The 15,381-nt window shown below is 48.0% G+C and overlaps 1 protein-coding gene across 2 annotated transcripts in view; it reads right to left on the minus strand.

Annotated features, from left to right (window-relative positions):
• The window catches only part of LINGO1 (leucine rich repeat and Ig domain containing 1), a 728,722-nt gene that overhangs the window by 228,462 nt on the left and 484,879 nt on the right, over positions 1–15,381 (minus strand). For both annotated transcript variants that reach the window (XM_079991599.1, XM_079991600.1), the window contains exon 3: positions 8,567–8,652. The gene's annotated coding sequence lies outside the window, so the exon portion shown is untranslated. The remainder of the gene's footprint in view (positions 1–8,566; positions 8,653–15,381) is intronic.

The following is a 15,381-nucleotide window of genomic DNA, read 5'->3' on the forward strand; positions in this document are numbered from 1 at the left end:
ATGGCAGCAAGTTCCTAGTCCTCATGTAAGCAGCTTTAGTGAAGAAAGGAGAGCAGGTCCAGACTGAGCTGAGCCAGGAAGAACATTACGGTACTTATGGGCTTCTGTCCACCCCTCCAAAGCAAAGTGGTCAGTGAGGGAGGAGTAACTCGGAAAAGACATACGGAGAGCCCTGTCTGGCATTCTGTTTCTAATAGCCACCAGCAAAATAAACCAGCATTCAAGTGCAAACCCATGAAAGAAAAAGGAATGGAACAGTGGAAATATTGTCTCTAGGAAATCAGGCAGGTGACCCTCTCAAGACTTTGCAGCTCAGGAAGGGAGCAATTTCCATTTCAACCTGTATTAATTGCAATTAGTGCTTTTTCCATTCTTCTGCAGTTCTGTTTCTGCCAAATGCTACACTGTTTGTCTCACTGCCCACTATTCAATGTACCTTAAGCTGCACAACTATTTATGTAACTTGCTTTCATTTCAATGTAAAGGAAACCTCAAAGCTAGTAAAAAAAAACCAAACCGCCATCATTAATTACATATTGTTCATGGACTTCAAAACAACAAGAGCTATTGAACAAATACTACTCCTATTTGCTTGACTGATTTCCATTTCTGACCACAAACATGCAGATTGCAGCAATCCCCCTATAGATGGATCAGTCTGTTTCTGACCAACAGTATGTCAGTTTCACATGCACGCATTCATAATTCTATTCCATTCCATAACCATATACCAAAATGATGTTTTATACACATTTTGAGCCAATAATCATTTTGCAACATTTCCAGAATGCAGAAAACTACATTTTGTTCCATGTATCATTCTGGGAGCTGCAACAAGTCAGTTTTCAAGTTTTACCAAGAATGAATTCCTCAAGCATCCCTTTCCCCCTCACTGCCAGTCATGTCTGAGTTATGGGACGGGATGGCAAAAGGATGGCTTGACCTGGAATTGGCAAACACACACCGGCTGAATGACAATACCAGGAACCCACTATCTGTTAATGTTCTGATGATGAAGTGCTAAGATGATTGGCGATCATTAGTCCTCTTCCCTATGGCGCCTGCACATCAAACACACTCCATCATGCTGATTATAGCTGCAGAATGTGTCATGGGCATGAAAAATGATGGGAAGGATATATCCATGAGAACACCAGCAGATCAAGAGGTGTTCCTCTATAAAGCTGTTCTGTGAGCGTCCTGGCTAAATCCAACCCTATCACAATTGGCTCACTCGTCAGTAGAGTTACGTCATTTTCATTCAAAACAATCCCATCAGAGCACCATCTCCAACCATATTAGGACTACTGATGTAATCTCTTGACAGAACCTACTGGCAGAGGCGTCTTTCCTATTGGGCTTACTGGACACCCCAGAGAGTGGGGGAGCTGCGGGCGACTCCCCTTTCCTTGCACCCGCCAGCTGCGCCTCGCAACCATATGACTGGCTGGTGTGCAGCTTGCCTCCCAAGCCTCCGCAGGAGGAGAACGATCCCTGCAGGGACTTAGGATGGAAGCTGCGCCCCACCAACTACCGGTATATGGCTGGCTGGCCTGCAGCGCTCTCTCTCTCTCTTGCCTGTCCTGTGGGAAGAGGGGGGCGGGTGATTTGTGAGGGGGAAGCGGAGTGCGAGGAGGGAGGGAGGGAGGGAGGGAGAAGAAGAAGAAGAAGAAGAAGAAGAAGAAGAGAGCCCCCCCACTCGCCCCCTTTCTTCCTCTGGCTATGGAGCCTCCTAGCTGGGTTTTCAGCCCTACTTGCAGGGTCCCCTTGCCCGTCCTGTTCAGCTACATTGAGCCCCAGCCATGAGTAGCAGCAGCCCTGTGTTTAATGTTACGGGCAACTCTATCCCGGGGAAGGGAAGCCTCCTCCCATCGCTCTTCTTCTTCTTCTTCTTCTTGGGGGGTGGGCTCCATCTCTGCCCCCCCCCAACAGGGTCCCTAGGGGTTGTAAAGCAAGCCAGACCATTTAGCACCAACCCCATTCATTCCAGCAGCTGGCCATCACCCACTAACTCCAAGCCCTGCGAAAAATATCATCACCATTACTACTACTGCTGCCCTCCCCCCATAGATATCAGGGTGGCTCACAGCCTGAAACTACGGTATTAAGCACATGCTAGAAACTAGAACAAAGGCAAACCAAACCAAGCCAGCAACCCTCCTTCTCCCTTATTTGTGAAACAAGCCTGTTAATTGCCTTTAAAAAAGGCACTCAAGGTTTCTGAGATCAATGCAAGCTAAAAAGCATTGCAGGGGGTTGGGCTAGATGACCTGCAGGGTCCCTTCCAATTCTACGTTTTTCTGAAAAACACACACACACACAACTATGGTCCCTCTGCAGTCCTCACCCCAAGCAACTGTGTGTGAGACTTGCTCCCCAGAAAGTGTGCCTTATCTTGCTACCTGTGGTTTTTGGTCTCTCGTCAGCCCCCTCCCCCCAATCTATTCATATGCCTTTCTCCCTAATCTCCAATATTATATTTTCCTCTGGCTGAGACTTAAAACAGCCCTAATTCCCACCTGTGTTTCTTGCTGCAGTCCTACTGTCTGCTTAGAAGTAAGGCCCTATTAGATTCAGCAGGGCTTACTCTCAGGTAAGTGCAGTTAGGGCTGCATCCTTTGTGTCCCAAGTTTTGGGTCCTTTTTAGGTTCAGGATGTCACTGCTTTACCCCCACCCCCACCCCCCACAATATTTGAAAATGTCAGCTTCGTACTTAAACACCAATTGGCCGGGAACTTCATTCTCTGTGCCTTTATTAGTTTATTTAAAGAACAACAAACTGGTGATTGCTTTAACTTTTTGATATGTAGTGATCTGAATCATGAGGATGAATTAGAAGAACTGCTGAGTCTTGAATGAGTCTTGCTTTGGAACTGAGGACTTCATTAGATTTTCTTTTGCCTTTTCATTTTCATTTGTTCTAAGGGGGCTTGTTAGATATAATGTGTAAGTGTGGTGTCAGCTCCCAAAAAAAGGTCAACAACTTTGGGGGGTCCCCCCCTTAAAAACGGCCGACAACTCTGGGAAACGGGGGAGGGGGATCTTTACTCCACAGCACCAGATATGCTTAAGACAGCCCTGCCTACTGGTCTGTACTTTTCTCTTTTATAGCCATACTGGAGAATGACTAGTTCTACATGCAATTAATGTGGCAAGTTGTACACATTCCCTCTTCATTTTGGGAATGAAGAATATTGCAGAAAGGGAGCAATTTCCATTCCAACCTGTATTAATACTAATTGGTGCTGTTTCCATTCTGTTGGCATTCAGTTTCTGCCAGATGCTACACTCTTTGTCTCGCTGTCTGCTATTTAACGTAAGTTACATTAAGTTATGCAAATATTTATATTAGTGACCAGCTCTTGACACTTGCAAAAATGCCACCATGTATTTCGTCTATATTCTTTCCCCGAAATTCCAAATGTTTTTTCTCTCATCTAAGGCATTCCAGAATCACTCTGGGTTGGGCTTAAGTGAAATTTAGTGGAGGCTAAGGCATTCAAGGGGATGCGGGTGGAGCTGTGGGTTAAATCACAGAGCCTAGGACTTGCTGGTCAGAAGGCCGGCAGTTCGAATCCCTGCGACGGGGTGAGCTCCCGTTGCTCGGTCCCTGCTCCTGCCAACCTAGCAGTTCGAAAGCACTCAAAGTGCATGTAGATAAATAGGTACTGCTCCGGCGGGAAGGTAAACGGCATTTCCATGTGCTGCTCTGGTTCGCCAGAAGCGGCTTAGTCATGCTAGCCACATGACCCGGAAGCTGTACGCCGGCTCCCTCGGCCAATAAAGCGAGACTAGCGCTGCAACCCAGAGTCAGACACAACTGGACCTAATGGTCCCTTTACCTTTAAGGCATTCAAGAGACCTCCCCTCTGCCTGGTTTTGTGGTTTCCACTCTTTGACTATTGAGCATGTTCAGTTTGGGGAGAAGAGTGTTAAAATTTTTTTTTTGAAGGATTGGTCAGAAAGCCCCCATTAGTGTGATTATTAGTATAGCACCTATGATTCAACAAAACATTGAATTTGTTGTTTCCGAATGAAGCTCTCTGGGTGAATTTGGGCCAGTCATAATTGCTCAGCTGAACCAACCTGAAATGGGCAGAGGGAGGCGATCATGTGGTCACCTTTGAAGTGGGGAGAATGGGTTCACCAAAGTGTGTTCCTATCATGGCTTTGTCTATCACTGCTGCTGCTAGAGCTGGCGGGGGGATTTTTTTCAGCAGACAGCTGCATTCCTTTATGGGCATCTTTCTGGGGAGTATATGGTGCTGGTGGGTGGGGGTCACAGGCAAAAGTGCGTGGAACAAGAAAGTAAATTTCTCAGTAGGCCTCTTGACACACGCTCCCCCCTCCCCCCCATCCAGATATGCAAGTAGAGTTCAGGTTTATCGGAGTTCAAGGATTCCCTGTAGCCAGGTAGAAACACCCAAGGAAAGTGCAAAGCAGGGTCAGGAAGGGGTGTGGCCTGGGGAAGAAGAGGTGTGGCTTCAGGTGGGGTGGGCTGGGGGAGACTCCTGAGGGCCAAATAGAGAGGCTTAGAGGGCCACGTTTGGCTGCTGGGCCTGAGGTTTCCCAACCACATATTTTTATTTATTAAATGTGTATGCTGCCCTTTATCCGCAGATCTCAGGGCGGTTCACAACATATGTTACAGGAGATGGACTGAGCAGCCTCATTCTGTCCCATTTCAGTTTCAGCTACAGCCAATCAGGGCCGTCTTTAGCATATGCACCACCAGGGTGCAAATCTGCCCAGCGCCCCCAAATTTAGTTTAGCCGTCCCCAGAATTTTTGTTGGGGTTGGGGAGGGGCAACTCAAAGTTGTTGAGCTTTTTTGGGGGAGGGGAAGAGGAAAAGCCAAGGTTGTTGAGCTTTCTTGGGAAGGGGGAAAGAAAATCGCTCACCTGTAACAATGACGCAATGGAAATAACTGCTTTTGTTTCCTGACTCGTTTGGAATATTTGACACTGCGGAGTAACAGAGCGATGGAGGAGGGGGCTGGGACTTTTGCTCCATTGCTTTTCACTGCCACTGATCAAGAGGGACCAGTATACAGTAGGTATACATTTGGCATCCCCCAGAATACATTTGGCGCCCGCCGGAATTCAGCGCACGGGTGCACCGCACCCCTTGCACCCCCGGGGTACAGACGGCCCTGCAGTCAATCCTACATCAACTCCATCCCACGTTGGTGAAGAATTTTAACGGTACATGCTGTGTGCACTTTTAAGGAAAAATATTAATTTATCAGTACTTTTCAGCCCATTTGTTCACAGTTCATACCAATTTTTTAAACAACAACATATATTTTGGGGTGTCACTTCTGTGCCCCAAAACTGCACAACAAAATCCGGAGAAGGGTGTAGCCCAAATGTGAGATGCGTTCTGATCCACGAACCAGTTTGGGACCAAATTTCTCCTCCATTGTTACCCTGATGCCAGTGGTTCTCCTCTCAGCCCTATCCAAACAGATAGAATGTGCGCTGCAAATCATAAAGTAGCCTGCCCATTATACTTGCACATGAGGCATATTAAGCCTGCCTAGCCGGTAGGAAGGGAGAACATGGCGCAAGGACTAAAATATGTCACGTGTGAGAGTTGTTTCTGCTGGTTCATCCTTCAAAGTCCCCATACTGCTTTCTTCTTCTTCACTGCAATAGGAACAGAACTAGGACATTGCCTTTCCTCTGACCCTAGGACAGAATCAATGATACCTTTTGGAATGAGATTTGGTGCAGGACATTCCTAGAGGCTCCCACTGGGACCTCTAATAACTACATTTCTCTGCTTCTAACATAGCCAGAGATCACAGCACCTTTTGCTAACATAAACCAGATGAGTCGTGCTCCAGTATGACTTCCTGCCTTAGCCCCCAACTTGCTGTGGAGGGGATGCTTGAATCATCCTGATGTTTTTCATTAAGGAACTAAATTTTGTTCTGCATTGAAACTCCCTTTGTTCCCTCCAGAGAGCTGTCATGCTGAGAAATTGCCTAAGCCCAGTCAGCTCTGATGTTTGCTGTCTCACGCACCACCTGCATCAAGCTGACAGTTCACAGATTTTAGTCTAGGATTTGGTATGTACTGTACAAACCACAACCTGCTCTTGTCTCCTTTGACTGTCCTGGGAAGAGAGAGGCTGGAAGAAGAAAAGAGAGGCTGGGAGCAAAAAAAGTGTGTGTGTGTGTGTGTGTGTGTGTGTGTGTGACTGTAACTGTAACTGTAACAGAGACATCTTGCACAGCTCAGCAGTGAGAGGGCTCACTTTGTTGTTCCTGTTGAGAAAGGAAGCCTCCGACTTCCATTGCCCCCTGCAGAAAGGCACAAGGAGACGCCAAGCCACACTCAATTGGCAGAGGAGAGAGGAATACACACAAGGTCTATCCTTCAGCCGCTTAACACTGCCTTTGCTGAAAAGGCAACATACATAACCAGAGTCAACCAAGGTCCACGGAAAATTTCCATTGGAAAGCTCCCGCAAACATTATCTACCGGTACTTCCATTACAATAATCACAAGATGAGAGCCTGTGGCCTCCCAGAAGTTTCTGGGCTATGTGGATGTGAGTGATGGGGACTAAAGCAACACCTGGAGCGCCACAGTCCCCCCCCCCCCAAAAAAAAACATTTAGATTGAATCTCTGATTCCTGCCCTCAATCACTGCAGGGTTGAAAATGAAACATTCTGGTCCAATAGATGGTACATTTCTGACCCCAGGTGGGGTGATAACATTCCTAATGTCCATCAAATTAAAATCTTCACTAAAATTTCCCTGCAGGCAGAGACATAGCACACTGAAAAGTTGTTGCCTCAACATCCCTCTAGTGAGCTAGTTTTCTACATGTTTTCTGTGCAGGGAAGCATTTGACAATGGACTTCCCTGTCTTTGCTTGAAAACAGCATCTCCTCCCATTGGGTCCTCAGACATTGCTAGACTACAACCCACATCACCCACAACCAGCCCTGCCAATGGCATGGGATGGGGGGAGTTGTAGTCCTCCAGCACCTGCGGGAATCTGCTCCAGAATGCTGCATACTAGTCAACTACCATTGCATTCTGCAACAAATTTGGACCACAACCACGTTATGTAGAATGAAGTAGCAGAATGCTGGACTGTGGTCATATTTTGAATGCACTTACCCAGAAAGAACTCCCCATACAGTGGTACCTCAAGTTACAAATGCCTCAGGTTACAAACGCTTCAGGTTACAAACGCCACTAACCTGGAAGAGTTACCTTGAGTACTTTGCCCCAAGATGAGAAGGGAAATCGTGTGCCGGCGGAGCAGCGGCAGCAAGAGGCCCCATTAGCGAAAGCATGCCTCTAGTTTAGAACAGGTTCAGGTTAAGAATGGACCTCCGGAACGAATTAAGTTCGTAACTACAGGGACCACTGTATATGGCAAATTAACACATCAGAGTGGGGGGGGAGGTTCAGTATAATCTGCCAGATGTGTTTGTTTACCACATTCAGAGACTTTTTTGTGGGGGACATTCAATAATATGACCAGACAAACAGCCCTGTGGTACAGTTCAAAAGTATTTATTAATTATTATTATTATTATTATTATTATTATTAGAAATTATATACTGCCCTATACTTGGAGGTCTCAGGGTGGTTCACAGAATAAAATCAGAATATAAAACCACAAAATACATAATCAAAATAAAAACAACAACACACCAAAATGTCTTTTAAAGTGCACCCCTAGTCAAAGTCTTGCATAACCAGGTGCAGGTGGGTGGGAACCAGAAGTGATATTTGTTTGAAAAGGCTTGTGAGCTTGGTTCTCGTACCGATCGCCTATTCCTGGGCTAAGCCTATGGTCAGAGGTACATCTGCTCAGAGAGCCTCAAAACTGGTGGTGTTCTTTTGCAGTTGTATTCTGCAACAAGTCATAGACATAATGGCCATGAATTTATGGTCCATCCCCTGGACCATCCACACATCATTCTGATTTATTAGTTGTTATGCAATACTTCTACAATGTTGTTGAGTTATTGCTGTTTGAAGGGTCACTTTTGCAATATAACACAACAAAAATGGGACAACACATACACCCAAGACTAGAACATTTGGGGCATGAAAAGTTATAGAAAGTTCTGGGATATATATGCTCTGATTGGAAATGAAGCAGGAAGACCACCCTGAATCCTCTGTACTGAAAGTGGGACCACACATAATTGCCTCAATACCATCGTGAGCACATATGATCCTGAACACACAACAGAAAGGATGCCCACTTCAGCCACTGTTTTGCACCTGGCTCTGTCTAGTAGATCCCAGGATCCAGTAAAAACCAAAGTAAACGACCCAAGCCTGGATTAGGGGTAGCCAACATGAAGTCCATCAGCTACAGGTGAAATGCAGCTCTCACCACCCCTGGCTCAATGGCCAAGGCTGAGGGGAGATGGAGTCCACCTGGCAGGTACCACATTTGCCTAGAACAGATACAATGCCCTCGCTTTGATTAATGCAGACAAGTCCACACCATGAACGAGGTAACATACAGTGGAGCTTTCCATGTTTCAGCTAGTCTCATGTGCTAAGAGAAGAACCCCCACTTACCCAAGGAAGATCGTGTCAGGATGCAAGCTGATTGGCTTCTAGGGGTGCAGTAGGTGTGATCCTCTCCTTTGCTTTCCAATCATGTGCTGAGGAGAAAATGTCATCACAATTAGAATTTTAAGAGATTACAGCTGCAATGAAGTAGACAAGGGAGGTAGCAGCAATTTTAATGGAAGCGTTCTCGAAGATGGCATTTCTCCACCCAAACAAAATAAAACTGCAAGTCTTCTTGGATCACTCTTGAGTTGGAAAGCTGTGATTTAAGCTGCATGGAATGAAAGCAATTGAAGCAAAGTCAATAGCAGGATCATTGGTGGAAGGAGGCTGAGAAAATTGCAATGCAGTGGAATGATTAGCAGAGAAATCCTAACCCTCAGATTCACTGGATGGAGGATGTTAGGATGGAACAGCACCTTGTTGTACTCCTGTATTGAGAGCCCCCAAATATATACCACTTGTGTTGTTTCTGCTGGCAATAGCCCCCAAAACAGAACACTATATGTCAGAGGAAATATTGGATCTGCTGAATCCATAGTCCCCTCCAGAATGGGGCCCATCAACTTCACCAGGCTTGAGTTGGCACACTGAAATCCCCACCAGCATGTTGACCAGCAGAAGTGACATCTCACCCAGCACTTCACTTTTGCATTGTTCTGTAAATTCTTTTATGCAGAGATTGTTTCTTTATAATTTCAGTGGGTACATGGCTGAGCTTACCTTCTCACCATGAGGTGGCTCACAGCTGTGTGTTCTTTCCATTAAACGTTTTTCCCCCACTCCTTGATTTAAAAAAAGCTCCATGAGAGGAGTTGCATTGGGACATCTTCCCCTGGACTTTGACAGGGGCCATGAAGGTTGTCTATCAAGTGCCTGAGATCAGTGTGTTTGCTGATCAGGAGTGCAGCTGACAGGACCATAATGGGCTTCCCACACTTGAAAGCCCATCTGAAGAATTCCAAGAAGTGAGGGCACTTGGAAAGGCTGCATTAGATGATTTGTAGAATGAAAGGAAGGACATTCACAAAATCCTTTCACCACCTTAAAGATAAGGTAAGCACAACAGAAGCCCTGTACCCTATCCGTAAGAATTTCACTTTAAAAACATCTCTTGAATGCTTCTCAGATTTGGCATCTATTTGTGTGTTATTTGATGGGCAATGGTGGTGGTGGGGGGGAACCATGGAAGGAATTTTCAGCATAAAAATATCCATATATATTAAACAAGATTGCATTTATTTTAGGAATGTTTAATGAATGCACATGTAGGCACAGATGACAACATTCCAATAAACAAGAGGAACTAAAAGATTAAGTAAACTCTGTTTCTTCTTATTTCATACCAACAGTATATATTTGGACGCTCAGGTTGCAAACGTGATCCGTGCGGGAAGCACGTTCGTAACCTGCAGCGTTCGCAACCCTCTGCACATGTGTGGGTCCTGATTCAGCACTTCTGCACATGTGCAAGTGCCGAAACCCAGAATTAACCTGTTCCCGTACTTCCGGGTTCGGCACAGTGCACAACCCGAAATCACGCAACGTGAAGTGTCTGTAACCCAAGGTATGACTGTACATGCAAAAGGATCAAATGCTAGCTTCTCTGGAAATAACTGGGAAAATCCCTTTCCTGAACCCCTGGAGATGTGCTGCCAGCCAGTGTGGGCAAGGGCCAGCCAGCTCAATGAAGCAATGGGTCAGTATAAGGGTCTTCCCTATAGTGCAGGAGTGGGGAACCCAGAAGTTGTTCGTCTCCAACTGCCATCAGCCTCAGGCAGCATGAGTAATGGCCAGGGAGCCATTACTCTACCATTCCACAATTCTATTGCTGCCTGCACCAGAAACTCCTGGTGCAATGTTCATCACTTATTATACCCAGTGAGTCCTGGAGGGTCACAGTTTCTCCATCCCTGCTATGGTGCAGAGAAACCTGTCCAATGGGGAGAATTTCAGCAACAGCTATAAAGGCTTCTTTGATATCCATACTATACTTCTTATGTAATTTATTTTTTATATATTTCATATATTTATTTATTTATTTATTTATTTATTTATTTATTTATTTTGTTATTAATTTATATGCCATCTTTCTTCATTCAACAAAAGGCAATGTGCATGAGGATTCCCTGGTGATCATGCACACAGCTATTCACCAGAACCTGACCTTCTTAGCCTTAGTAAGGCGGTAAGATGCCTCCAGATTGCAGCCTGGTCTGAACAATTGCTCCTTATAACACAGATATCAAGGAGGCTTTTGCTCCTGGCTTTGTAGCCTGAAAATTGAGCAACTGGGAGGAGGGGAAAAGACTTCATAAGCTTTTAAAAAAATTATTCCACTGTATTTGAAAGAACACAAGAGAACCACCATTGCAAGTGTACTTACCAATGTCAACCAAAGCCTTTATATAATCAAATATGTATTGAAAGTGAAGAAGAAGAGGGAGAGGGACGGTATAAATGGAAACACAGCTTGAATGAACCTTCTTGGCACCAAGAGAATACGCCAACTCCAGTTCCCAGGCAGATGGCATCAGCTTGGAGACTTTATACACAGTTGACAAAAAGTTCCAGACCTAGCAATGAGCAATTCCATTGGCTTATTTCAATTTCTGACTAAGGGTCTAATATTTCAAAATACGGTCCAGAAAGACAAAGAAAGAGAACCCAGGCTTAGTGAGTTTCTTTCATTTTATATGATTTTTTATTGAAAGTTTTCAACATACAATACAATAAAAATATGATACTAACAATCAATGGGGTTTTTTTCTTTGCCATATTGGGTTCTGAGGATATGACCAAGAGGTCAGCAGCAATAGATTCTCTTCTGCCTCTGCTTCTCTCTCATGTCTCTCTCTCTTGTCCCTCAGGGCAGAGATAGATTGTCAGGGGTTCAGGAGCAGAGACACAGGGGAGAGAGGAAACGGAGAGTGAAGGGGAAGAATCTGAGGGCAGCGTAGGGGAGTATGACAGTGGCCCGAGAGATTCCATGAGCTTCTCCAGCGATTCAGAAGATTCCCAGAGGGGGGCGCCGATGGCCAGGGCAAGGGGGGTCCCAGGGGGGACACACCAGAAGCAAGGGGCCAGCGGGGACTCCCAAAGCAGCAGCGGGAGATCAGGACCAGTTCCCCCACCAGAGCGGAGTGGGGGGAAGAGTCCCATGAATCAGGGCCAGCGTCTCCTCCAGTAGGGAGAGAAGATGAGTCAGAGCTGGCCACGCCTCCATCGCAGAGTGAGGGAACGGAGGGGAAGTCAGGTCCAGCTAGCCCCCCCAAGGGGGGAAGCAGTGACAGGAGCAGTGTAACGGTCAGGAGAAAGGTTGCTGGCTGGGCGCGCGCGCCAAGTTCAAATGTACAGGCGCGCGGGACAGCAGGAAGCACGGATTGGGAGCCAGGTCCTAAAGCACGCCGGAGGCAGGGGGAAGAATCCGGGGACTCAGCATCAGAAGAGTCCAGAAAGGGCAACACCCCAGCGGACAGGCGGACCCAGAGGAGGAAAGAGCAGAGGAGGAGGTGGAGCAAGGCGAGAGTCTTAAACTGGTGTCTGGGGGGTGGAGATTCAGACGGAGCTTCAGCGGTCTAGGGTTTAAGACGTAGGGCTGCACGCTGCGGCTTTGAAATCGAAACTGCGTTTCAATAAAGACTTTTGTATATAACAACGGACTGGCGTTGGTCCTTTGTGAGCTGGGACCTAGGGCAGCCCTGACAGTAAGCTCCGTCTCCACGAAACCTTCACAGCGTGAGTTGGCGCAGCAAGGGGCAAAACTTGGTGTTTTGCGAGCTCACGAAGATCGGCTAAGATGACTACGGAGGACCAGGTGAAAGAGCTGACAGAAGTGGTCACAGCGCTTTACTCCGAAGTAGCAGCATCCCAGAAGAGGGAGGAAGAAGCACTAGCGCTCTGCCAGGATCTGCAGAACAGGTGGGAACGTTTGGGCAAGGAAGAACTGCCAGGACCTAAGCCAGAGGGAGTTGGCCTCGGGAAGAGGGGGGGGCAGCATCGTATCCCATTTCGACGGGAACCTGCAGCAGTATCCTAACTTTAGAGCAGACATAGTTTACGTGCTCAATTTGCTTCGGAAAGACTTTAGAGATGAGGAGGAGAAAGTGGGGTTCATAATAACTCATCTGCATGGGGAGGCTAAATCGTGGCTGCGCAATTTATGGCGCGAAAATGACCCCGCCCTCAAAGATTCAACCGCTTTTATCAAGGCTATGGACGCTTGTTTTAAATCAACAGTTGATGTGGATGTTGCCAGAAGGGAAATGCATGGTTTGAAGCAGGGCAAAGCCACTGTGAGACAATATCATTCCCGCTTCTTTGCTTTAGTAAATGTGCTGGGCTGGGAAAAGGACTCCGCTGCCGTCAGAGATCTGTTCTGGGAGGGGTTGAATGGGGCTGTGAAAGACGAACTGGCGAGAGGGGAGAGACCTAACAGCACCACAGAAGTCGTGCAAAGAGCGCTGGCAATAGGGGTGCGTCTGGAAGAACGTTCTTGGAGCAGGGATGAGAGACGTATAACACGCACACCAGCCAGAACGACTCCCTTCCTACCCAGAGAAACAGCGCGCGCCCAGTCCACGCCTCCACTGGGAGGGGGAGAAGAGCCGATGGAGATAGGTGGTGCCAGGGCTCAGACAGCAACCAGAGCCCAAACACCAGGAGCAGTCAAGGCGAAGACTCCTAGAGGGAGCAGGAAGTGTTACATCTGCGACAGTGCACAGCACATGGCCAAAGAGTGTCCCTAGAGGCTCCAGAGGCAAACTGCAGCCTCAGCAACAGTAAAAGGAGCAGTTCAGCAGGGGGAACAGTTACAGGGAAACGACGAAGCCTGGTTGGAAGCAGAGGCACTGGGGCCCAGCCAGGCGAGTCAGTGAAGCAGTCCCCAGAGATTTTACAGCCCACAGACCCCCTCCCGCCCAAACCAGTGGTGCAACTCACCGCATCGCTCCAGCTACCCAATGGATTCACCATGGAAGTCCCTATTACCATTGACTGTGGTAGTAATGCAGACTTTATAGGAGTGGATTTCATCAAGCAACATCGCATAGCGCTTCTACCAGCCACGATGCCCCTAAATGTCGTCACGGTCGATGGAAGAGAGCTACTGGGAGGACAGGTGGTACAGCAAACACCCCCAATGGTGATGCGAATTGGAAATCACCGCGAAGTCATCAGCTTCAACGTCACCCACCTGTCAGACACGCCCATAGTATTGGGCATGAGTTGGCTGGACAGGCACAGCCCGGCATTAGCATGGTACCAGCGTCAATTGACCTTCGGCTCCTCCTACTGCGCAGAACACTGCATCCTGACTAGCCAGGAGGAGGAGGGGCAAGAGGATGAACCGCAGCTACACTTAGGCATGCTGCAAGCGGTACCCAACAAGTACAAGGCGTTTTTGGAGGTCTTCTGCGAGAAGGAAGCGGACAAGCTGCCTCCCCACAGGCCCTACGACTGCAAGATTGACCTCCTGCCGGGGGCGACGCTGCCGACTGGGAAACTGTATTCCATGTCTGAAGATGAACTGCAAGAACTCAGGGAGTTCATAGATCACAACTTGAAGTGGGGATTCATCCAAGAATCCAAAGCAGCGGGGGGCAGTCCCGTGTTTTTCGTGAAGAAAAAAGACACGCCCCAACGGAGGCTGATAGTTGATTACCGGATCATCAATTCCAGGACAAAGCCCACGGCATTCCCCATGCCCAAGATCGACGACCTGCTCGCGACGGTGAGGAAGGGACGCATCTTCACCAAGCTGGATCTTCGAGGTGCGTACAACCTTATACGCATGCGGGAGGGCGATGAGTGGAAGACAGCCATGTTTACGCCTTTGGGCACCTATGAATACAGGGTTATGCCTTTTGGTTTGCAAAATGGCTCCCATTGTTTTCAAGCCTTCATGCACCACGTGCTAGCGGGACTCCTCTACAAGAAGTGCGTCTGCTTCCTAGACGACATCCTGATCTTCTCGGAATCGCAGGAGGCTCACGAGAGAGATGTCAAGGAGGTCCTGCAGAGGCTACGGGAGCACAGACTTTACGCCAAACTGGAGAAGTGCCAGTTCGACATGATAGAGGTGGATTTCCTGGGCTACAAGCTGTCCGACAAGGGACTCGCCATGGACAGCACCAAGGTCTGCTCGGTGTTGGACTGGAAGAGCCCGCGCAATCGGAAGGAGGTCCAGAAGTTCGTCGGCTTCGCCAACTTTTATCGCAAGTTCATCAAGGGGTTCGCGATGGAGACGGCGGCCATCACGGACACCCTCAGCTCTAAGAAGAAGAAGTTCACCTGGACGGACCAGGCGGAGCAGTCCTTTCAGAGACTCAAGCGTCTCTTCGCGTCCGAAGAACAGCTGCTACACGTCAACCCCTGCAAACCAATGAGGGTGGAAACGGACGCCTCAGACAGAGCGGTGGGGGCAGTCCTGTTGCAGCAAGATCCGCAAGGGGACTGGAGGCCGTGCGCATTCTACTCCAGGAAACTCAGCAAGTCGGAACAGAATTACACCATCTGGGACAGGGAGTTGCTGGCCATCCATGCAGCCTTCAAGGCGTGGCGGCACTTCCTCATCGGAGCCAAACGCACGGTGCAGGTTCGCACGGACCATAAGAACCTGGAGTACTGGCGCACGGCGCGGTTCCTGAACCAGAGACACATCCGATGGGCGGAGTTCTTTGCGGATTTCGACTTCCGGATAGAATACATCCCGGGAGACAACAACGTCATGGCGGATGCGCTATCCAGGAAGCCGCAGTATCTCGAGGAAGCGGCACCGGTGGCAGCCAAACACATTTTCGCACCGAAAGCGTGGGCGTGCG

Source organism: Podarcis cretensis (genome assembly GCF_951804945.1).
Source record: "Podarcis cretensis genome assembly, chromosome: 9".
NCBI lineage: Eukaryota > Metazoa > Chordata > Lepidosauria > Squamata > Lacertidae > Podarcis > Podarcis cretensis.